This window comes from Nelusetta ayraudi, unplaced genomic scaffold (genome assembly GCF_046127955.1).
Source record: "Nelusetta ayraudi isolate G7.1 ecotype Tasmania unplaced genomic scaffold, CSIRO-AGI_Nayr_v1 ptg000097l, whole genome shotgun sequence".
NCBI classification, from domain to species: domain Eukaryota; kingdom Metazoa; phylum Chordata; class Actinopteri; order Tetraodontiformes; family Monacanthidae; genus Nelusetta; species Nelusetta ayraudi.
In genome coordinates, this window is record NW_027466147.1 from 980818 (window position 1) to 1006932 (window position 26115).

The 26115-nt window shown below is 45.6% G+C and overlaps 1 long non-coding RNA gene across 1 annotated transcript; it reads left to right on the forward strand.

Annotated features, from left to right (window-relative positions):
• Positions 1–832: 832 nt before the first annotated feature.
• LOC142902730 (uncharacterized) lies at positions 833–12398 on the forward strand. Its single transcript, XR_012929138.1, has 3 exons — positions 833–985; positions 8042–8156; positions 10732–12398. It is a non-coding gene; the product is annotated as an uncharacterized LOC142902730 (long non-coding RNA).
• Positions 12399–26115: the final 13717 nt, after the last annotated feature.

A 26115-nucleotide genomic window follows, 5' to 3' on the forward strand; every position in this document is an offset into this window, starting at 1 on the left:
GCAACGACAAACCACTGTTTATTAAGCGCTTACCTTCATGAATTCGAAATAACTCATGACAAAAAGAATGTTTTTTTGTTTGTTTTTGTACTGACGTGTCAGACGGGGCACAGAGCTGTAAGAAATGTTTTTATTGCTCATTAAAGAGTTGTGATTAAACGTTCGCAAGGTGTGGAAGCTCTTTGCCTGTAAGCCAGAACAAAGCGCATGCGTCGACGTCAACGGCCACTTGTTTATAGCAGGAACCATAGGCTGGAACAGTCGATTGGCATCGCTCCTGTCCACTTCTTCATAAGTCGACGATGCATCTGCTCCTAAATACAAGTTGCATCGTCGACAAACGTTTTTTTTCCTTTCTTTTTTTCTAGTCTTTCCCTTTCTCTTCTCTTCTTTTCTTTTCATTGCTGTTGTTTTCTTTATTTGTGTCGAAAATGTTCTGCACTAGGGCGCTTGTGCGTTTTCGCTTCGCCACCACTAGAGAGCGCCCTCTACCACGATGCTATACACGCTTCCGTGTGGCTCGGCCTATGGTCTGCGTTGGATAATTATTTTAGCTTTAAGTGCACCTTATTTGGTCGCAACATGTTTTTTTTGTTTTTTTTCTGTTAAAAAAAAAAGAATCTTACATCTGACTGCCACTGCGGCGCGTACATCCGCAGAATATTGGCACGAGTGTGGCGGGATGATGTGTTTGCCGGGGATGCCATTTGAAAATATAGGCAGTGTAAGCACTGTAGAATCTAATTATTTCTTTGCAAAACCTAATTAGGCATTAAAAAAGGTTAACGCCAGCGCCTGAAACGTTTTTGTTTAATAATCCCATTACTGACGGCTCATCATGTATAAAATGGTGCAGGAGGACACTAAGTTTCCACTTGTTAAGAGGGAATCTCTGAGAAATAGTCGCAGAATTTTTTGACACTTTCCGCGTTTGGGAATTAGGGCTCGTAAAATTAAGACGCGGAGACTGGGCACAGCGCACAGAGTAAGTAAGGCTGCAGCGTCCTGCCTCGCATGCATTTTCTACATTTAAACGACGATTCTGCCTGCCGAAAATAAGCATTGTCGCTATATTCCCTCTGCTCCGATTCAATATTCGCACTGAGCTCATGCACTATTAGCGCGCACTGAGAATATAGTTGATGATTTTTTTTTAGACACGTCAGCTCCTCTCGGACCATTAGCAATCACCGGAGAGCTCAAGGTGAGAATTTTAAATGAGACTTCATTTTAGCGCCCGGATTTTTAATTTTGCGGGGCTGCCGAGGAATGAGATTGAGCTCGTTTCACATAGTTTCTCGATATATGTAATATGCATGTCAAGTATTATTTAAGGTAATCATATCGGCTATTTTACTCCTATTGGGGTTTTACCGCACAAAAACGCGCAAAACGGTTCTCCATCCTAAAAATTCAGAGTCGCAAAGAGAAGAAACAAAGATATTTTGGAGGACTACGATTTTATTACATACACTATTTTACTAGTGCGTTAGATGCGGTTTCACGCAAAGAAGTAAATAATTGGAAAACTAAATTTTCTTTTGAGAATTTCATCCAAAGAAATGTTCATGCATTCAAACATATTGATTTATTTCCCGGTAAATTTGCTTATTTCCAACCTAGTTTAAAAAAAAAAAAAATTCTCTCTCTCTCTTTTTTTTATTATAAAAAAACAACAACAAATAAATAAAATATCAAATGTGTACACTAAAACATTACTATTACTAATAGTTCTGGAGATAGATTATAATATAGTCATGAAGTCATGGTCAGACAAACTGTGACAATTCATCTTAAAATATTCGTTTCACTTTAGTTGCTGTCATAAAACAAAAGTATAATAATAATAATAATAATAATAATAATAATAATAATAATAATAATAATAATAATAATAATAATAATAATAATAATTTGATCAAACAATATGATACCATCATGACACTTTAACAGAAATCAACGAAAAACAAGACTTTTCTTTATTCATGCAGGCCGAGATTTTTTTTTAAATTATTATTATTTTTTCGAAAAAGAAAATCTCGGCCTTCTTTTTAGCCTTGTATTTATTTAATCCTTCCTCCCTAATTACTTCTGCACCAGCAGTTTCCAGGGAGGGAACCAAAGAAAAGCGGCTGAGTGACAGTCCAAAGGCAAAGGAATAAACAGCCGTGTATTCTCGGAGGAATGCGCTTGTAATCGCTCCATCTCGGTGTCGGCAAACAAACAGGGTGTGGCCGGGGCTGAACATCACGACAAGCAGCGCGAAGAAAGAAAGAGTCGGTTTGATGTGCCGAGGCAAAAGGGGGGACACGGTGTGTTTTCCTCGGAGGCAGCGCGTCAAGAAAAGGCAGACAAAACGAGTCACCAACAGACTTGTGCATGAGCCTTTCATGTCTTTGTTGGAGGAGACGATGAAGGCGTCTCATCACTCGTTGACTAGGAGCTTTCACGAAGAGCTGCAGGGACTGAGTTTACTTTAGTCTACACGGAACATACCCCTGTAGGACTCAATGGGGAAAAATAGAGGAGGCGTATTTAAATTAAAGTGCTGAGTTTTTTGGGGAAAAATACAGAAGAGAGAGAGAGAGAGAAAAAAAAAAACTAGAGGTAAACTTAAATATCCATAATAAAAACATGGGGAAGATGGACACTTTTTTCATGTGTTACAAATAGGTACAATTATTATTATTATTATTATTATTATTATTATTATTATTATTATTATTATTATTATTATTATTATTATTAATAATAATAATAAAAAAAACTTGGTTCATTTGATTCTAATTTGATCTTGTAAACAGGACTTTGGTGTAATAATTGCAGTAGCAGCAGCAGCAGCTGCAACAACAACAACAACAACAACAACAACAACAACAACAACAACAACAACAACAACAACGATGACGGTTATTCAATCGAAAAATAACCGGTTGTTTGTTTGTTTTGCAAAAACAACCAATATAAAAACCAAGCAGCAGTAATTTCCTGAAGATGATGTGGTTTGTTTTTCTCCGTAGAGATTCCAAATTAAAAGGGATGAAAAGCATATATGAAAAAGCAAAACAATTCCGATGTTGAATTTGGATATAATGTGAGAATTGACAAGAAGATTTTCATTCTTTGCAGAGGCGTCTGACCAGACTGGTGAAATATTTCCAAAGGCTTTTGTCAGAAAAGCTTCTTATTCGTAGAGCTTCTGCTTGTCACATTCCCTGACTTCTACTTCAACGCTAACAATTTACCTTTCTTTTACCATAAACAAAAAACAAGCAAAACCCCAATAGCATTATTGACTTTTTTTGTGTCATTTATGCTAGATTTCTCACACAAAGAACAAAATCCAAAAGAGACGTTTGAATCACGTCGTGCACAGTTTATGCTTCATCATTTCCAACATAAAATGACCAATGCAGAAATGTCTCCGCAGCTCTCGCCACCAGAGGAGGGGCCTCCTCATTAATTAACGTTATTAAGAACAACGTGTTTGTTTTCCTGCTCATTGCCTCCGCAAACCGCTGCAGGGGAAACTGGTGCCCGGCGCGCTTCGAGCCAAAGCGCCGCCGACACAAAGAAGGAGAGAATAAAAAGGGGGAGATTCACCAGAAAGCTGACTTTCCCCCTTTTTTTGGAGTGAAGCTATGTTTGTTTCTGGGCTGAATGGGGGCTTTTCCAATGGCTCTGATGGCATCAGGATTGTCACCACAAATGGCCTGGGCGTTTTTGCGCGGCTGTTTGACAGAGCCTATTATGTCACCGGTCACGTCCCTCCACTCCTTGCTCGCTCGGGCCTGAATGGGAGTGAATTAATCAAATGGTTGGAGAGGGATCGGCCAACTTCATGCACTTTGTGTCAAGGTCTACAGTGATCCGAGACCACCGTCCGTCCCACCTCGGCCTCCTCCGACCTGCACGCCAGCGACGTTACTGTGTTACACAAAAACTAACAAACAATGTGACCAGTGTTGTGCAGGCGATAATGCAGTGATATGCAGGTATACGCCGTATAGCCTCATCACATCACATCAGTATGTTTTTTTTTTTTTTTGACACAGCGTTCACTACTTTCCCGTTTAAAATGCGATTAAAAGCAGATTCAGTCATTGATTTAGCGTCGCTTTAGAAAATTCCTTTGCGCCACTTTTTACACTTGATGATCAAATTATTCATCAAAGCACAACAAACCCACTATATCAACATTATTCCAAGTTTTAGTAACCCAACATTTAGATATTCCACTTTTGTTCTAATCTGTGTCTGCCATGTCAGCGAAATAAGAAATGGAAAAAAGTGTCCATCCTTCACTTCTATAATTGACTTCATTTTTCAAAATGCTCCGTAAATGCCCCCCTTTGTGATGTCTCACAAGCCATTGATCCCTCTGCAAGTTTAGTGACAAACCTCCCAATCAGATGTCCCCGTTTTTGACCCCAGCCAAACACGTGCAAGGTCAAAAAAAGGCATCAGTTTGGAAGCTGTCAACACAGGGCTAAATTGTTTCTGGAGCTCTGTGAGAGGCTGCTTATATGGAACCAGGATGAAAACACAAACAAACCCTAAAAAAAAAAGAAGAAAACTCTAAAATTGGTCAAATATTTAGCCTTTGACAATGAATTTACATGAAAGTCTCGAGTTAAAATAATAGTAAAACCTTTCTTTAAAAAAATTCCTAAATTGAGCCATAGAGGGCAACAAACAAAACGGGACCCTTTGCCAATCTGCATTAAAGAAGCATTTCGTAAAAATATCAACTCAGGATTTTTGAAATGCGTCAGTTAAAACACGCAATTATCTTAATTAAATTAATTAATGAAAGGATTTGATGAGACTCTGAAATAAGGGGGCGAGAGACAAAGACAAAAAAAATAACTTTCTCACCAATAAGATCCAATTAGGCAAAATTAGTGTTTGTATTCTATGGGGGATTATTTCGATGTGTCCGAGGATGAATATTGTTTTCTAAATGACTACTGCTGTGGGAAATAGTGTGACAGCCATAATTGGACGTCATTCCTAATTTGATACTTGCCTGGAAATTTGCCCTTGAGGACACGGACGGACCCCACCTGCACAGACCGTCAGACAGGGCCATAAAAACAGGGTGATTTTAATAAATACATATTGATATGCTCCCCCCCCCCCTACTCTTTTTAAAGAAATATCCCAGCCTATAGCCACCGTCATATTTGTTTCCCTGCAGAGAAAACGGTCCAGAGTGCAGCGCTGCAACGTTATTGCTTCATCAAACACAATCAGTGCGCGAATTAATCAAAGCTCTGCGCGTTTGGAGCGCGCACGCACGAGCGTTGTTTGGCCGTAATGGATGGCTCTAAAATTTGACGTTATTATTTCCCGTCATTTTCTGGAAACAAATTGAACATTTATTGCATATATATTAAAAATTATACAGTCGTCGGGAGAGGCTGATGTCTCTGTTATTGAGGCGCACCGAGAGGTGAGGTCTCACCGGATCAATTTCCCTGCCTTGTTACTCCCGCAAGAGGATGTTTGGAAAATGCCCGCACCGCTAAATTGATTCAGAAACGAATTCATAACTTGGGGGGGGGTTTAAGCATTTCTGTGGATTCTGATTTTTCTTGAGTTTTTTTTTTTTTTTTTTTTTTTTTTTGTAATCTCACACCTTTTGTCTCCCGGTTTGGTTGCCTTGGAGCATGAATTTTGGTGCTATATCCCTGCTTTTTAATCCTCCCACTTCTGACGTCCGAGTCAGTCCCTCTTTTACCCCGTGCACAAAAAAATGCATTTAATACATTTGGTTTTGGGTGGCTTCACAAACATAGCCATTAGGCAGTCACAATGCTTTTATTGTGCACTTGATCCCAAAATAGAGGCCGCTGTGACTGCAGGATCCAGACGAACCTATGGAAAAGGCCTTGTCTTTGTCTGCCCGCGCTGAGATGAATGGCCCGTGTCAACCGGATGATTAGTTTGCACTATTAAATTGTCAAAAAGGAAGGATTTCACCCCCTAATCGTGCCTTTTTTCCCCATCCACGCGAAGAATTATGGAATTCAGAGTTGTTTGCGACTGTCGGGGAACTTGCCGGGGCTTGGCAGGGGCTGAGGGCGAAGGTCAGACAGAGTTCTCATCGCAGCGTCCAGTTTGGCGCAGTGGCAGTCGCGGTGGACGTTGCTGGAGACAAATGCGCGCCTATTCCCCGCGAGAGGGAAAGATTGATGCGTGAGCCCGGAATGACTGATAACCGCGCCGTGACGACTGCGAGTCAGGGAGCCCGAGAAGCTCAACTGATAAAGGGGCAAAAGAAAGTGTAAGCGCGTCAAGGCCGTGCGTATTAAAGCTTAACAGCACCGAAACAGCAACATGTTCAGGACCGAAGAACGAGTTCACCTTTAATCTCCAGCCAAAACCTGACGTGCGTTTTCCAGCCTCATCTCTGCCTCACAGGCGCCGTCCGTCCGTCACGGTCGCCCTGCTTTGCACCACCACCACCACCACCACCACCACCACCTCACCGCCTCATTCTAGTGCCAGCGTTTTGTGCTAAATGTTAACAACTTGGCCCGATCCATTTAATCGCCAACAACAAATCTGTGTTGACTCGAACACTCGCCCCCTTTGTGCCCATTGTGCGCCTGCCCTCACTTGAAGATTTATGCATTTTTGATATTAAATTCCTTCTGTCATCAGGACTGCTCTCTTGTTGACTTTTCTTGACCCGCCGACCTCGCTCCCCAAACTTTCCCATATTTAACGCGGGACCCGCAACCCCTCCAACCCCCCCCCCCCCCTCCCCTTTCCTCCCTCTCCTTCCCACAACCGCTCCCGCGAAGTCCTCCGCTGACGCTCAACGCTGTGCGCGGCCCCTTTTGTTGGCATGTGCTGTTTGCACTGTTCTTGAACTTCAGTGTGCATGCCCCATGTCCCCATCCTGTACTTTGAAGGCGCGCTGAGCGGACAAATGCCTTGATTGTTCCGCAGCGCAAAGTCCCCGCAGTTCATTGAGCGGCAACTTCCCATGCGCTGTCTTAACTGTCGCGGGTGACCGTCCGGACACCGCGCTTTGAGCCCCGCAACCCCGTCTTACCCCGCACGCCCACCCCCCACCGCCCCTTGAAATCAAATTTCCGCGCACCCCGCAGCACCAATCTGCGCACATCATTCACGCAGCGGCGTTTTGACCAGCGCACTGAAGCGCAGGGGTCGGCGCCGTCGCTGCGTTTATGACGTGCATGACGTTGCCTATAGAAGCCTCCCCTCTGCTGCCCAGCTTGCTAATTAGTTAAACAAACGCTCATACTAATGATCCCACTGGCTCGGTGAGCTGCGGCCTTTTTGTTCGCCGTCCGTGCCTCCAGCTTCTCCCGCTGGAAACTTGGCCCCGCTGACCCGGCGCTATAGCGGCGCTGTGGAGACGACTGGACCGCCCTGTCCGAAGTCCAACCCCCCCTCAGGGGCCAAAGGGCAGCGTCCAAGGCACGGGAATGCCACCACCAGCTGCTTGCGGTGACACCGTTTACAAAAGGGTGCATGGCGAGCAATCCGTCCACTGGCTGTCAGTGTTGTGACAGAGCCGGCTTGACGTTTATTTACTCTCTCATGGACCCACAAAATACTGAGCATTTTGTTTTCGGTGGGACCACCGAGGCTCGTCCCCGCTCGACAAAGGCCTTTTGACTGTAAATGACAAATACGTGTCTGATAGAGCGGTCAGTTGAACTGCTTTGTCTGTGACAAAAAATAAAATAGAACACTTATCCGGCCAGAAGCCCCAAAGATTCAGAGGTGGCATAGACAACAATCTGAAGAAGAGAAATAATTAAAAAATAATTACACTGCAACACGTTTGGAAAGATGTGCAAGGAAAGTGTATATTTTCCTGTATTAGAGCAAAACTCTTCATAGCGTCTAAATTGGAACAAGTTGCCTGGGGATCTCTGAGCCAATATAGCAGAACACCTGCACTGATACCACAAGTTCTCTATGTGTTGTCCGCATTGGGACTCCTTGTCGGCTTTTTGGATGTTTTATTATTTTTTTGCTATTTGCTCTATACTTTCAGACGAGCCAGATGGAGCAAGACTTCAATCAGTATTGGTTCATTATTCCCAGGCCGAGCACAAGACCAAAACTGGTCAGAAAAGCCACCACATGGCCACCACTTTTCTGCTGCACAGGTAAGCTGTTGGAATGTTGTCAAGTAACATCTAAGCTAAAACATGGAAACCAAAATGGACCAAGACAGGAGCGCTCAGCAGATCTAACCTCCAGTAACCAAAGGCCTGACAGCTTAAAGTGTCACTAATTTTATTTTAGAGAATTTTAGGAATATAACATTCATAATTGGCAACTGCATCCACTCACAGACACATTTTCCCCCTCGAAATTCTTCCAACAAATGATTTTGATAGGTTTCTTCCCTATGATGTTTGCCTTATTACCAAAACACCAACACTGACATTATTTCACAAACCAACCAGCAGAACAGAACAGTGAGAGTGACACCTATTGACTGGGAGGTAAACACGTTATTGCCTCGTTAAATTTGCGCAGGAGGAAACCCCTTGTTATGGTGTTGATGAGCCCAATTAATTTAATTGATTAGTGAAGAAATATAACAACTATAAATCCTATGGATTTGTTGCATTGTTTCCGTACCACATTTCATTGCTCGCGATATTTAGAATAATCTCACAAGCCTGTTACTGCTGCACAAAAATATATCTGGCAACGTGTTAATCCACCCAGTATATTTTTGTTTGTGTCCTCCTTGCCAAAGGGGTTTCTTCCTCTAGCAGCCTGCAGCGCGCCGCCAGGTTAACACGGCCCCTCCCGTCCCCTCGCCCTCCCTCCCAACCAGCCATTACTGCGCTGTCATTCGTGGCTCTCGGTGTTATTTGGACAATGTTTGGCCATTTAGCCGTCCTGTGTCTGCGCAGCTCCGAGGAGGTCGCGACAGAAATTGATACTAATTGCGGGGACTGTACACCGCCGGCTGCCGGAGCTTCCCGCAGGCGGTTGGAGGACCTGCTTGTCAGCGCCTAATTGACAAGGGCTTGTCTGTCCTGGGAGCAGCTGCTCCTAAGCGCTGGCGCACACAATCGCAATCTTGACATGGCCTCCACTCGCCCGGAGGAGCTTTTTGGTGGAGGGGGAGAGGCGCCCGTTAAAGGGAGATTTATTGGATCTCCCTCTGGGTGACGCTGTATTAAGTACGCAATAAGGGCTTATTTCCGCGGGTGCAAAAAAAAAAGGAAAAAAGAAAAAAAAAGAGAAAAAGAAAAAAAGAAAGGGGGTTGGGGGGGAAAGGGTGTGCTCGAGGTATTAATAACAGAAGGTGGCAATTAGGGCCAGACAGGTGACATTTCTTGTGACGTTATGAATCACCGCAAACAAGACAAGCGTGGGTAAACAAGAGCCACGATCCGCTCCGGGATCCGGGATCCGCGTCTTTAAGGAATGGTTGTTTACTGTTATTATCATTTATTTTGTTTTTCCTTGGCGCTACTCCGTGACGCACAAAGGCGTCTGTGTGCGCAGTTTGACTCAATGCGCGGGATGAAAGGGAGGGTGAGTGTGTGTGTGTGTGAGAGAGAGAGAGAGAGAGAGGGAGTGTGCTGCACCAGTCACCCGAGCCGACACAAATAACATCAACCCTCACAGTAAAATAATCAATTCATTCATCTGCCCTGTTTATTCTCGTCTTTATGCATCGAAAAGAGGGAAGAGAAAGAGAAAAAAAAGGCCAAGCAAGTATTGTTTCCATGTGCGAGTGGAAAGGCTTCTCCTCCACTTTCCCACTGCCTGTAAAGAAACGCTTTTCTGCCCCTTTTGAGCTGAAAATCGGGATTTTTCTCTCCTCCTGCATGGTGTTCCCCGGACGCGCTCCTTTCTTCGCGGGGAACAATGGCAACACTGCAGCACCCCTGCCGGTGCGCCACAGTTGGGGATCTCGGGGATTGTTTTGGACATCTTTGGATTTCATCAATCAAAATGACTGCGGTTTTCCATAAAAATGCTGAATTTGGTGGTGGAGGAGCAGAACGGGAAAGGTAGCGAGAGGGAGAGAGAGAGAGAGAGAGAAAAAAAAAAAAGTGCAGAGCTGTCCCCCGCGATGATAAATGGCCCTGTCCTTTGATGGGGGCAAGTGGAGAGAGATGCGGGCCGCAGTGTGCAGAGAAACAGGCTGAGATTGTTCGCGGACTGTGTGTCTGATCATGAAGCATCGGGGCCACTGCATTCTGCAAGACATTAAAGAGTCTGGCGGGGTGAAAGATCTGCGAAACGCCCGACTGCTCTTAAGCAAAACAACATTTCCCCCATGACTGGAAATGATAAATCCTGCGAGGTGTAACAACACTGGCTGACAGGTGGCGGGTTCAGCCGCTGGTGCAAAGTCACATCCCACAGGTGATACGGATGCAGCAGCGAACAAGATAAGGAGGAGCTGCATCCACGCTGATCCACCAGCATCTCCTGCAACAACACTCTTTTCAGTGCAGTGCACGGACACACGTTCAGGCTTATAAAAACGCAGTAACAGAGAGGGGAGATGCCTCAGATGGGGCCTGATGCCGCCGCTAATTATCCAACAGTGACATCTCGTCCCGCCTCAGGTCAGCAGGTCAACAGCCGGGGATTAATGGCACGGGGATGTGTTTGACGACAGTCACTGTAACCGGACTGCAGAACAGCTTAAATATGACGTGTTCACTGCTTTTCGGAGAGTAATATGCGCCTCCTGTCTTTCAGTGATGTCCCAGCATTAGGAAAGTCCGGTCTTTACTTCTTTCGCTTGGAGAAAGCACCTGATAAAGGCTGCAGTGCAGAGAATCCTTTGTGATGTCACAATGGGCCATGGATACCTCTCCCAGGTTAGTGACAGCCGGGTGTTGGCTCCGCCCCCAGCGGCCGCCTTGTTTATGTTCCTTGCCAAATGTGTTTAAGGTCCCAACAGAGTTTCCTCAGAAAATCAATATTTAAGGTTGTTATTGTGCCTGTATTTGACCTCCCTGTATTTTTAAAATAACTATTGAGAATGATTTTTTTTTTAAATTTCAAACCTTGGACCCTTTTCGCATTTAGTTCTTGTTCAGTCCTCATGGCTTCGTATCACGTGTTGTAAACGTAAGCGCTGCGTCTCGGACACTCCTCTCCCTCTTCGTGCAGTCGGGTTGACGGGCTTGTCGGGCTTGAAGAATTGTTTAATTTCAGGGCCCCGGCGTTTCCTGAGGTGAGGTCTGCATTGGCTGCTAATAGAGATCTAATTGATGGGCAGAGTCCCGTTTCCGTGCTCTCTCTCCCTTTATTGCGCCCTGGCGTCTGCTGTAAAATAGGTCTGTAATCAGATTTGGCCTATTCCTCCTGGAGCAGGATGAGAGCTCAGGGCTGCAGAGAGAGATTGGAAGGGGAAGAGGAGGAAAAGACAAGGGGAAAAAACACGTTCAGAGTTTAGTAAAAAAAAAAGAAAAAAAAAGGAAGAAGAAGAAGAACCAGACAGTGTTGATGGAGGAGAGGAAAGTGGAAAGCCAGTTTCTTTAAATGATCTCGCAGAAACTTGTAGGGTTTAATCTGTCAGAATATTCCTCTTTTATTTCTTTGGGGATTTACAGTTTTTGCTGCAATACTTGGGAACTCATCTGGAATTCAAACTTATCAGATTAATATAGATCTTTCATAAAAAGGCTTTGTTATTGCTGCCACACACCGACTATAATTATTATTTTAACCCGGTTATGCGGGCTTTTATGACTCACACTCTCACTTCGCCGCCTAATCAGATTTGGCGCGGGCCGGACTTGGTTTTATACCAGTGTGGTCATGCACCCAGAAGGTACAGAAGATGCCAATCAAATCAGACTGGCAGCAGCAACAGAAACAGAGTCATTCTCTTGTCCCCCCCCCCCCCCCCCCTGTCTTTCTGCCTCTTTTTCCTCCATCTCCTATAGAGGTTCCTGGAAGGCCCCGCGATTGGCCGCCTGTCTGGGTCGCGGATAGCAGCCCCGGAGCCGAGGATGATTGATGACGGCGAGGGCAAGGCCGAGCGCTGGCAGCATAAAGCCCCATAGACGCCTCAATAAAGAGCCCGGCTAGTGGAGAGCCATGAGCCCCGCTCAATAGGCGCCCCACCACTCCCCCCCCTCCTCACTCCCCCCGCACCCGCCTCTGAGGACCCGACGGCAAGGAGGAGTGCGGAAGGAGAGAGAGGCAGAAGGGAGAGAGGTGCTCTGTTGTTGGATAATCCGTTTAGCCATCGAGCCAGCAGCCCGTCTGAGGCTGGATAAGTGCAGCGACGGATGTGTGCGGGGTGAAAATAGCAGGGCTCGGCTGGCGGAGTATAGCGCTCGGGGGTAGGTGTGGGGCGGGGGGGTGAAAGATATGGAGAGGAGGAAGGGAGGGGAGGAGGGAGGGAGATGGATCATCCAGCCTCGGAGTGCGTAATGGTGGGAAGGGTGGGCGGCCGGGTGAAGCAGATGAGCCAAGCTGGAGATGAGATCTGCCTGCTGCTCTGTTTTTTTTTTTTCCTCTTTCGTGTGTGTGTTCTGTTATTTTAGGGCAAAAAAAAAAAAAAAAAGTCGACCACGAGAAAGTAGCAGAATCTCAGAAAATCCTTCTGCTGCCACCCCCGGTGGCCGCCGTCCACCCTGCAGATGCATCACTCTGGCTGACCTTTGCCTCTTGCTGATCAATGAGACCCTACCAGGCTGGATTCCGCCGGTGCCGCATCCGCTGGCTACACCGCCCCTCCCCTCTCCCACCCCAGACACCACTTCCCGCCCCCCCCCCCCCCCCCCCTCCCGACAACCTCCTACGGCCCAGACGCGGCACAGCAGCCCTGAAAAGCACAATTAGGCAGCAATCTGCTCCTACCAAGCCGGCTTTCAGCCCCCGCGCCGTGGCGACACGATGTCCTGCAGGCCCTCCTGGCTGGAGTTGGCAGGACGGAGGTCTGAGAGAGCGCCGAGGGGCCGCAGACATGATGATGGCCTGGCGGGACAGACACACATCAAGGATGAGGAGTTCCTGCATTCTGTTCGACTCAAAACGGATCAGTTTAACCGAAATCTGACTGCTCTGAAAGTCGGGCAGTGTTGAAGCAACTTTGATTAAAGCTTTAAAAGTGTCTGGATGTGTGATTTTTCATTCTTTCCTTTAGCTTCAGCATAAGGTTCTACCTGAACACATTGAAGTCATTTATGTTCATAGGTTAAAAATAAAATGTAGTTCGGCAAAATGGATGATTTTGAATCGATTCATTTGCATTTAAAACTGACGTTGGAGGAGCTCGAAGTCAAGTTCTTTTTTCTGCAGCATTTTGAGAGGATAAGAAAATTTCAGCTGCCAAATGAGTCCCACTTGTTGTGCAATCTCCTGAATGCTACTCTCAGATGCAAAAAAAGCAGTCTTCTTTACAACAGAATAATAGATTAAACGTTAAGCATTCCAAACCTCGCTTAGTGTTTTGTACTATTTGGCCAAAGTACATCAATGGAGAGCAAAGAGTCAAGATGTAGCCAACACACAGGATGTCCAGGCTGCCAGTCAGCTGAGTCACCAGACAGGTGGTCTGCTGTTGCAATTTGTGAATCCAAAAGGAGGAGAAACCACACTGTTCATCAACCCCTCAATCTTGTTTCGTCCCCAGTAAATTGTTCTTGTTGAAATTTCTGACCAATCCACTGACAGTGTGGAAACACATCTGCAGCTGTTTGGTGAGGAAACTCGTTAAATTGAAGACCAGTATGGACATTACACCGGTGTAGTATCGCGCTCCAGTCGTTAGTAGTTATTGTGCGATGAAAGACTTTAACCGGAAGCTAACATGCTGAAAAGACTCATATCGCCACCTAGTGTGGGGGAGGAGGACGCCTTCCCGTCAATGATTTAATTTTATCAGCTGCATGTAAACTGGGACAAGGAGAGAAGTTCGATTAGACGAGAAAACTGAATTATGAGCTTAGTGCCATTAAGCTCTGCATGTAAACACACTGACTGTTGTGCAACGCCCACCTGCCCATGTCATGGAGCTTTCCTTTTACAACCACGTTGCACACTGTCAACAACAGTGACATCAGCAACAAAGGCCTATCATACTGATACAGACTTGTGACATCATCAGCTCAGAAATTCCGACTTCAGGCTTTTCAACGAAAACAAATCCCAGATTTAAACCTGCACATTTCCGCCCGTCCTTGAAGGTAACAACTTCATCAGGCTGAACCACAGTTTGAGAATCAACGACTCGCACCGTTCTCCTAATTGCCTAACATGGCAACAAATTGTCATTATTGCTCGAGAGCCAATTAATGCCCCGCAAAATCTGTGCGAGCAGTTGAAAAAGCAATAGGACGGCGACAGCCGCGTCAGAATGCTCCTCATTGATTTGTGATTAGCGGGGGTGGGGTGTGGTGGGGGGTCCTGGTGGTGGGGTATCCATAACCTGATTTCCGACTTGGGTCGTAATTGTCTAATTGGAGTGATTATCTAGCAATGGGAAACCACCGCCGTCCACCTGCTCCTCTCGGCTCTTTTGCAAACGTCGCAGGGTGTTTGTTTGTCGCGCTGAGGCTCGGCGGCGGAAAAAAAAAAAAAAAAAAAGCCCCCCCATCGCAACCTTTAAAATGCTTGACAACTACAATCACTGTCAATGTCGATCTGTCGCTTGTGGACAATCAAGACGACTGTTGTTGGAATTCTCAAGCATGCATTACCCACAATGCCACCTCACGGAAAAGCTACATGAACCCAAAGCAGACTCAATCCAATCCAAATAAAAGCTCTCCATCAGAAAACAGACACAGCTGTCTAAGAGGCTGTTTCGATCAGCGTTTTATTTTTAATCCAATAATTTCACTTCTCTTCCCCATCCGTCAGCAGTATTTTCACCGTTTTGCGACACAATTGTATATGAGGGGGGTAAATTCAGTTGCCAGAAACAGTTTTTCAGGTGCCAGCAAAGTAAATACTTAATTTCTTTCTTTGTCTTGCACTTAAAAGATGTATTCAACTCTTATTTTTTTTATCCACTATTTCACTCCAAGGCCTTCTGCAACTATTACCGCGAGCGTTGTGATTTCCCAGGACCTGCAAATATTAAAAACTTTTCTTCGCCGAGACAAAAAATTCCAAATCCTGACTTCATTTGCCTCACAGTCATTACGTTCCTCACGTCGTTTCCATCTCAAGAGCGCCGAGCGCGGCGTTGCCCCCTCGATGACCGGCACCAGAGACACATGTTCATGTGCAGCGCGAACAAATCGAATCCTGCGTGGGCGCCCCGGCTGAGCCGCCGCTGTATTATTTCATAATGCGGCCGTTGTTGTGTTCATTGTCGGTGGGCAGAGGTTAACAAAAGGCCAGGAGGAATCCAAGCCACCGGCGTTGGCTGCGAAGAAGGGGGAAATGTTGGCAGGCGAGCCATAGAATAATCATAGGCTAATCCGATTTCCAGCTCTGATAATGGAGGCTCGGCTAAATAAGAAAAATTCCAAGCAAATTTGTGCAAATGAAAAAGGATTCCTCCTGACATAATGGCACGGTGCGAGGCCGCCTCTAATGAGCAATAATCTGTCTAAGAGCATCCCTGCTTCTCCCTCCCTCTCTTTAGCTCCTTCCTCCATCTTCTATCTCATCCTGTCTGGGCCTCCACCTCTCATCAGCCTCACCAGAGGTGCATGTGTCTGCACTGTTTGACACCACTGGGGAGAAGTCCACTTAAATCTCCATCATAGTAGAGTTTAAAGAATGCAAGGTGCAGTATTTCAAGAGACAGGTGAAGTTAATTCTATTTTTAGTATTTTCAGAGTAGCGTGCAAAAAAAAAAAAAAATTGCATGATTTAAAACTTTAATTGGACGACAAGAAAATAGAAGGTGCCAGTTGAAAAATGCCATCATGCAACATTCACTTTAGATATGTTCTCGAGCAGGCACTTCCAATGAGGGCTAAAGCTGGAGAATTGGAAATCAACCCATGGTGATGTCAGAAAGGGCAATGAGACATAGCCAGGTTGTGGCTTTTGCTAATTCAGAGATTATTATTATTTGCTTTTGCAGGAAGCTGTAAACAGATAATTATAGTGCTTTCTGGAATGTGGATGAAACATGAATATAAAAGGTACTGCACTGTAATTTTTTTTCTTTTTTTCTTTTTTGTCATTCTGATGTATAGAATGTATAGAATTAAACTAACTGCAAAAATACACTGAGAAAAAAAAAATGGTGCCGCACCATTCAGCAAATGGCTCTCTAGAATAAAGCCTAAATCTCACCAGCAAAAACACAAATTCTTTAATATTCACGTTTAATTGATCCCGTAAAGAGAAAAGGCCGTGATTTAATTTTGCTTCGCACGTTTCATCTGCTGCCACAGCTGCAGTGTGTGCATTTCACCGTAAATTGACAGCATTGTTTGCATAATTCTTATTGACGCTGAAGAAATCCACGGCGCGGACGGCGCTAAGGTGACGGTGGGGATGACAGCTGACAGACACGTGCTTTTACCAGGCGCCGTAAAAGGAATAATTAAAAGGACCACATTAGAGTAAAATAGATTCTTTCAAACCGCTATAATTAGATTAGAATAGAATAGAATAGAAAAGATGTACTTTATTGATCCCAAATTGGGAAACTATGGAAAAAATAAGTCTTTGCATCCAGATTACAAAATATCATTGATATTATCATCAATCAAAAGCCCTACAGAGAGTTGCCCGCTCGGTTTTGAGGATTTGGAACAAAAGCAAAGCTGCGAAAACAGCAAATAAACATTTTCACGCACTGGGATTTTCCTTATTTAATCACTGCTGCTTCTTACTGTACTCGATATTCGAACACCAACATTTTTGCACAGCAGCAGCAGCAGCAGCAGCAGCAGCAGCAGCAGCTCTGTGACAATTTCCACCCCCTACCACAACACAGTGCCCCCCTCTTCCTCCACCCAGCCTCCTCTCACCCTCCACCCATCCAGCAGCAGCAGCAGCAGCAGCAGCAGCAGCCCGGCTCTGCCTTCCTGACAACTTCCATAAATTATCAGGGATTTTCATATTTCAAATTTCATCTGCATTCATGCGGAGCGGCCGGTGCCCCCGTTGGAGGCCTGCGTTGGGGTGTTGGCTGGTGGAGGCAGTGGCGGTAGCGGCAGCGGCGGCAGCAGCAGCAGCAGCAGCCCCCTCGGCAGCAGCGCCGCCACCGGCTGCCGGGCTCGCCGGCCCCAGAGACCCTCAGCTAATTGAATTGCATCCCCTGATTAGATTATCCTTGCGGCAGCTTGCTGCCAATCTGAAGTATGGGTGCCTTCTATCCTACTTAACCCTTCTGCCCCCCACCCGCTGCTGCTGCAGGCAAGCAGGCAGGCAGGCAGGCAGGCAGGCAGGCAGCCACGCACGCGCACGCACACACACACCAGCGCAGAGCAGCCGAGGCAGAGTGCCCAATATATTCAGGGGCCATCAAAGTTGGCCACTTTTGTGATTTTTCTTTTTGCATTGTCCTGCTTTGTAAAAGTGGTCATCTTTCACCGCCCGGCCCTCACCGCCGCACCAAACAGCGAGGCCCCGGCAAACTGTCACTTTGTTTCTCTGTTTGTTTCTCCTCCCCGGCCGGCACAGTTTTTCAAAGAAAGTGCGGCCAACTCGAGCGAGGGGCTGACTCAACAGCGGCCACGCACGACCCGATCGACCGCAGGCATAAATCACTGCTCACGTTTCGCACGCCGACTTACAGCACCTGCTCACAACAACACTCGGACGGATTTTTGATTTCTCATATTTAATAATCTGGCGAGCGCCAATAAACTGACTGGAGGCATCAAATAGAGGGCATACTATTTATGCTTCTTGCCACTACGTAATATTTACTTCGAAGTGGACATCCTTGCTCTTTTTTGGTTTTTAACATAATATTCTATGCACCTTTACAAAAAATTCCACTTTAGTGGAGAACATTCATGTATGCATACTATTTTGTCCACAAAATAATAGTTTTGCCTTTAAGAAATTTGGACATTTTTCTCACAATTTGTTCACAACAGATTTTTTTTTTTTTTTTTAAATGATTGTAATTAAGAATTTAAGCTTTTTCAGTGTGATTGTATTTTTTTGTTTTGCTTTTGGCATTTGTTCTCTTTGTTTACAAAATAAAATCCAAACTATCAATGAAAGGAATAAATCATCATCTGAAATGTTTTTGTGATGATTTACATCAATACTTTTTCCATAAACGAAGATCAATATTCTTGAAACACGATACATCTTCGACCGGGTCTCAGCCTTACGATGCATTCATCATTCTGCTAAAACAACCAATAATCATTTTCACAATGAAGTAATTCAAGGATTTTACGAAGCGACCGGCGAGTAAAAGCAGGTTCACTAAAAAAAATATGTAACACAAAACCAACTGGACACTTTAAAACATAAGACATTTTCACTAAATATGTAATATTACTCGTGATTAGACATTAATCATGGTTTCATGTGAAGGGAGCGACGCGCTGCGTTCAAGTATTGAAGAAAATCGAGTCCAGTGAACGTCACAGACGTCCTCGTGACCCCCTGACGACTGCAGACGCAGCCGCAGCTCCCCCACTTCCAGACTCTGGAACTACCAGAGGCCATGTCATCCTCCCGCATTGCCACATTTCAGTTTGGGGCCGATGCATAACCCAGATGAATATAAGTGTTCGCCGAGGAAAAAGTCATGTTCTGATGTAATTATCATCTATTGCTTCCTGTAATCGCATCAGATCTCTTTTGAACAATAATCTCATGGCGAACGTCTGGAACGGAGCTCTCCTCCCTGTTTATTGTTCTCCACTCCGGTAAAACACAATCCAATTGAGGCCCCGGCTATTAGATTTTTTTTGCTCTGTAGAATAAACTGAAATCGTATTTTTGCTGGAAATTATCAATACATCTCGGCGAGCAAAAAAAAAAAGAAGAAGATAATAAATAAAAAATAAAAGTAAGACGACAGAGCAAAAGTAGACTGTGGGTGAAACTGGGGTGGGGGGGGGATGAAAGATGAGGACGAGTTGATGGGTAAGACGTTCAGCGGCGTGCATGTGTGTGCGTGCGTGCATGTGTGTGTGTGTTTTGGAGGGGGTTTATTGACACGCAGAGGTCAGACGTCTATGCTACAGTTTGTAAATCGCATCAAAACTGCAAAATAGTGCTCCTGCGCCGAAACAACTTTATTGCGCTCCTGTTAGAGGAGCAAGTGAGCGGAAGAGCTGCGCAGTAAGTAAATACATAACCTCTTATTGTTCTGTTCGCTACTGACAAGGATAAGACGCAGGAAAAAAAACACAACAACAACCCGCGAAGCAAATATTGCTTTCGGAGGCTAATGAGGCCAATTTTCTCCCATCGTAGTTTTACGCAGCGCACTGCAGATAAATGACCGTGCCAAGTCGAAAACGCCTGAGCAACAAAACACGATAAATCACAAACACATTTCCTGTTACTTTTTGCTGTGAACAACAGGAAAAACAATGACTAACATGGCTTCAGTTCCAAATGATGGTTTTTTTTTTGCGGTTTTCCTTCAGTGTGTAAATGACCGTGACACGGTCAGAGCAGCAGAGGAAGAGGAAGAAGAAGAGGAAGAAGAAGAAGAAGAAGAAGAAGAAGAAGAAGAAGAAGAAGAAGAAGAAGAAGAAAATTATACCGTGGGTCTTTTCGGTGCGGCTCTGTGGACCTGCAGTGTTTTGCATCTGCTCCGCTGAAATATTGATGACACGCAGAGTTTGAGGAAAACCAATACCTTTAATTCAATCAGCGGCCTCAGACAGTAAACAGGGACAGCTAAAGAAATCCATCCTGAAATGTGATTTTCAAGAAGCAGCCGCGCAGCCAGAGGGGCCTTCTGTGTTTGGCATCGCGGCGTTCACAGATGGGTTGTAGCAGTCAGTGTGCACTTTTATCTGCAATCACACCAGCAGATGTTTTTGCTCGCAGGTGCTCTGTTGCATTTGTTTGCTCAGTTATTTTAAGTTTTGAGGTCAGACTACGCCGACGTCGGCTCGAAGTTTTGGCTCCCGAAGCAACAAAGTGGGTTCGTGTGCGTTGCTAAAAGTGAGATTTGTTTGTTATTTTTCACTTGGACAATGAAGAAAAAGGATTTAAAGAAGAACTCAAAGGGGCCATTTTTGGTTCTTGTTAAAAAAGCAGCATTATCTACGATAGAGTACTCCATATATACACTAGACAGACACTGAGGATATCAAATATAGAGCAAGATAGATGCAATTATGCAGCAAAGAAAAACATGTTAAATAATTCTCAATAAAAAAAATACACAGTTCTGCATTTTGTGATGTCACAAGGGGCAGAAACACCTCACTGAGATCCATCCTGACTTTGCGATCACTAGTGTTGACCTTTTGACCCCTTTGATATATATATATATATATATATATATACTGCATACACACACACATATATACTGTATGTTCATTTATTTTTGGAATTCTACCAGCGCTGCTGAGCCTCAGCCACTGCTCTCTTAGTTTGTTGTTGGTTCAGTTTCCTTTATTAATCCACAAGCGACCCACCATCTCAAAGCAAATTGATTTAGGATGTGGAAGGTGGTGTCAGCAGTATTCAATCATGCTACAAAAAAAGCCCATCATTATTAAAAGAACCAACTTGGGATCATAATTCCCTTTTGATGGAAACATTTCATCAACTCCAATTTCTCCCTTTTTTTTTTGAATATTCAGCCGCTTTTTTTTGTCGTTTTGTAGTTCAGTTTTTCTCCTTGATGCTGCAAACTGAAGATCTTCCTCATCGTGCGCTACCGAATTTCCTCAAAACCGGCTCCTCCCACTTTGCCGCAAACTATTACTAAAACGGTGCGATTCCTGCGCTGAAGTCCGTTCACCTGTTTCCTGCCGCTGTCTCCCAATGCTCTGGCATGCGCGGCCCCCTCCGAACCCACCCCACCCCCTCCTCCCCCTCACCCCTCACGGCTGCCATTCAGCCGTCCATCCATCCAGCTACTCCTGAGTCACTTTTCATAATTATTGAATTACATTCCTGGCAACCCATTAAGCGGGACATTCTCTTCTTAACCACCTGCTCTTCCCCCCTCCTCCGCCCCATTTTACGCCATCAATCTTTCAGCGTTACCGGAGCCCCTAAAAGCTTTCTGACTGCTCCATAATGGGGGACAGCGCGGGGTCAGGGGGCGCTACAGGACTGTGTGCTCAGGAGCAGCGATGCCTCAGCGTTGAGGTGGGAGGGCGGGGGGGGGGCGAAAGGGTGTGAAGGGCCGGGCGCTGGTGTGAGAGGGCAGCAGGGGTCACAGCCAGCCGGCTCTGCTGTAAGAGGTCAGCTGGCGACCGGACCTCTGGCTGCACGGGGGCGAGTGCAGGGAGCAGGGCAGCGACTGGGGCTGCGACTGGGGCTGCAACCAGGGCCAGTGGTAATTATTCTGCTCATCATGGAAGGGGGTGAAACCTGTTCAGGTGTTTCATCAATGAAGCAGCGGCCTCGAGGCAAAATGTTTGAAATGGATTTTAATCACGCAACTGGGTTGAAAAACTTTCTAAATGCTGCATCGACCTCTTTTCACGAGACTTTCCTGCACAGTAACGATGCAAAGTTTCTTCAAATAAGCAAATAAAATGAGTTTAGATCTGCACTTATATCAAAGGTCCTGTATTACACTCATTTTCATATTTATTTATTTATTTACCTATTTTTTTTATTCCCAGATTGCAGTGGACCTGCCTCGCACCATTTATTAGCCCAAACCTTTCTGGACGTCTAGAAAACATCAGAATTTAGCCCTCTGTTTACAACCTCCTTCTAAAACCGATGTTTGTTTGTTTTTTGACATTCCAGATGTTTGGAAATGGACAAAAACAAGGAAGTGTGGACCCAACACCTGGCTGGGGGGGTGTGATCACAAACCCAGGAAGGGTCTCAGTGAGGTATTTCTGCCCCTTGTGACATCATTCATTCATCATGACACATTTTATATTGAAATTCTCCAGAATAGCCTCCTTTCACTCAAAGCATATTTAGAGTTAATGAACGTGTTTTTCTTTGCTGCATAATAATGACGTATCTTGCTTATATAGTTGATGTAGTCAGTATCTATCTGCAGTGTGCAAAGTTGTAGAGCAAAAAAAAAAAAAAAGAAGAAAATTGGCCGAGAAGGTGAGTCCAAACTTTTGACTGGTAGTGCAGCTGAATCATAAGATATCAAGACAAAAGGGGAACTGCAAGGAGAGGTAAGAGGAAGTCACTGAACCGCCTCCCCACTTCCGACCAAAATACATTCCCACATAAAGATAGTGGCTTTTTGTTATTTGCCGGCCGCGCCGCTCCTTCCGCTGTGTCGTCCAGGTGATTCCGCTCCAGTCAATGTTAAGTGAATTGCAAGGTTAGGTTCGTCTTTACCCCGCTGGCTTATTGACCCGCCTGTCAATACCACTGCAGGGGAAATCCATAAAGCCGGCAAATGTTATCTCGACGTCCGTTTATTGTGCGCACGTTCACTCAAGCACTTGAGGGCTCTCAAGGTTTTTTGGGGTTTTTTTTTTTTCTTGCAGGACGTATCCTGTGAAACAAATATGCTTTCTTGGATCGTGTCAAAGATCCTGTGGTGAAATGCAGGAAGCTTTAACAAAAAAAAAACAACAACATCTTCCTCTCCGATGTTGTTGGTTCACCTGAGGTTCCAGAGCCGTAGGCTAAGACTGATAGGAGTCTTTATGAGCGCTGAGGCCAGGAAAACGTTGCTGCGGTGCAGCGAGCGAAGCCGGCGGCGGTGCAGATGGAAGGGCCCGAGCCGCACCTCGCAGCAGGCTGCTCATTACCTAATGCTCAGATCCCAACACGTATTATTCATCTCTGACAGGCCGGCCGCTTTGCATAAAACAAACACGCACACACACACACACACACACACACTTTTATCACAGGCACGTGATCGCAGGATGAAAACGTTGCCAGAAAGTGTTCGCATGTGATGTGCGAAGCTGCACAAAGCTCCACGCACACACACACACACACACACACACACACACACACACACACACACACACACGCGCAAACGTCGACCTTGTATTCAGTAGTCACTCTGCGCACACACACAAACACAGGCAAATACGCACACACACGAGTGCGCGCACACGCACGCACACTTTGAGAGCGTATGAGTAATGAACAACCTTAATAACACCTCTAACTTTTTCCTCTTTCTTCTCTCTGCTGGCTGTTTAAATTCACATCCCCCTTTAACGTAGCGGTAATGCGATTAGCGCCGGGCTAATGGCTCTCCTTCTGCTCCTCCCAGACACTCTGCCCAGACCTTGGAAACACACACACACACACACACAAACACACACACACACACACACACACACACACACACACACACACACACACCACAATGTTCTGGCTTTGTGTGTGTGTGTCTGTGTGTGTGTGCTGCTGCTGCTACTGCAAAAAATAGAGCTACATCTGCAAAGAGCCCAGAGTGAAAGAGAGAGCGGTTGGTGTGTTTATGTGCATGTGGGTGAATGATTTTTTTTTTCTTTCTTTCTTTTTTTTTTTTTTTTGAGGGGTGTGGGAGGGGGTTTGCCTTCGGATCAGTAGCCGACTCCACTCGGAAACCCCTCCCCTAAGCGCACCGTCCGCCCCCCCCGCCACCCACCCTCCCCTCACTCCTCCCCTCTCTGGGGTAAATCTATAGGGAGGGAAGGCAGAGACAGGTGCATTTCTCCACAAATCGAGTTAGCCAAGACATGCCACATCCAATTGGGCTAAATTGATGTGAGAGTTTGTGATGTCTGCCGTGGGTATTACAGCAAAGGTCAGTGTGCCGAGACAATGACATCAATCTGGTCCACGTGGCTGGCTGGCCGGCCGGCCCGCTCGCTCGTGGGCCCCCATCGCTCCCCTGATTCTCATGCAAACCTGCAAAGCGCCCAGAGACGGGCGGACGGGTGGCGCTTTTTTCTTTTCTTTTTTTTTTGCAAAACTGCCGAGCACTTTGGGATCACAGCTGAACAGACGCTGCGCTGAACACGTGACCACGGCCGCTGGTCTTTAAGATGCAGATCATGAGTGTAAACGCTGCAAGGAGAACGTAGGTGATCGTAGAACATTTACACGTAACTCATGGAGAAAAGTCAATAACGTCCTTCCGGTGATCAGGCTACGGTGACCCTTTGTTCGCATGCGTCCATTTCCTTTTCTTTTTTTTTCCTGCTTTGGACTCGGAATTATGAGGAGAATTAAGTTTTTCAATGCGCACTTCCTTCTACCCCGCAGTAATAGAAGGAGGAAACACTAATGGCAAGCTCCCAACAACGAGGGAGGGCGATGCACGTTTAACATCAGTTCAGCAGCACTAATGGATCCTAATGGTCCGACTTACCTCAGGAGTCAGACTCCAGGAGTGATGCCGGACGGCCAAGTTACAAGGGGCCAAATACCTGCCAATAAGAACACAGTATATGCTGGATTTCAGTGTCTTTGTTCACGATTCAATCATAGAATGAGGCTGCTGATTTACAGTGGTCATCTGCTCACTTGGCCTGGATACAGAGCCTGGGGTTGTTGACGATCCACCAAGTTAATGTTCATGTTCATGTTAAACTCCGACTTCTGGGATCCAATGATGTGACCGATTGGGAACCTTGCCGGTCTGATGGAACAAGTCACATAATGAAGTTATTTAATCCTGATCTCGGCTTGGAACTCATGTTCAGCATTGTTTGGTTGGGACATCACTATTGTTAATGGGTAACTTCAAAAGAAAAACAATTTCTTCAGAAATAAGAGCATAATGCTTCCCAGAGCGTCTAAGTTTGGCATGGTGGCCACTCAAGGTATCGCAGCGAAGCTAAAAAGACACAAATCACAAATTCAAAACAGATAAAAAATTACAGATAATTATATTTACAAAGATGTTATTGCAATGACAATTTAAAAAAATAATAATTCCTATAAATCATGGCCGCACCCACATGGAGAAACACTTTTGCCAGTTTTCTCTGGGCAACCAAACCAGGAAGCCATTCCTCACTGAACCAAATTGGTGTCATATCTGCGTCCGGCATCCAGATCTTCAGTTACATCTGCGGCGCCACTGTGCAGCTTTTTCAGACGAGTCAATATGATCCCTGCACGTCTCATTCAAATCTCACTCAAACATCAGCTTGTAGGTTGAAGTTATACTCGCATTTGGTCAGTGCAAAAGTAACGGCAACGTTCATGCGTGTGTGCAGCTTCACAGGACATTCTTAGCCACCGACGCCGCTGCAGAGTGTTTGCTTCATGCTTCAACTGCCGAGGCGTTCAGTTAATATATTTCCAAAATCGCATCGACTCTGGGATGTTATATATACATTTGTATTTGCAGACACCCACCACCCCACCTCCCCCCCCTACAGCGGACACATATTGCCTTTCAATTTCATAGCCGACACGTGACGGCAGTGGTTTTGGAGTACTTTGCCTCGGTTCGCAGGAAGAAAAAAAAAAAAAAATCCAATAGAAACTTCATCATGGTGTCACCTCTGTCAGGGCCTGCAGATCCACATTTCAGGGGCGGCTTTCATCCCACCTCCCATTCTGGTGGAGCCATTTTCTTTGATCACATTAGCTTTATTGCTCCTCTCACGGCCGCTTCGGTCTGCACGCTGCTGCTACTCCAAATCAGCCCTGGGCTATTGGTTTTCATTCTGGACCTGGACCGGGCCTAGGAAGGCCGGCGCACCGTGACGCTAATTCATACGGGAGCTTTATGAACGGAGGATCGGCTCCCCTGGAATCCACCAGCTCACTCCGTCAGAGGAACGTTGCACTTGACAGTGGTATTTAAGGTTATTGTACAGTAAAACGAGTTGAAGTTCCTGACAAAAGTTGATATTTGCCCCAAAGTTGGACCACATATTGAGGTGTTATTGGAGAAATTTCGATCATATTTCAACCCGACACTTTCCCCCTTTGTAAGGCAGCACTTTGCTCGATTTCACCTTTGCATTTGCCAAACAAGCTGAAAATGACTGATGCAACCGAGAGGTAATCTGCATATCCCAGCAGAATAAGGTGGGGTCATCATCTGATTTCCCTGACAAGGTTTCCTGGAACCCCCCCCCCCCCCCCCCCCCCGGCCCC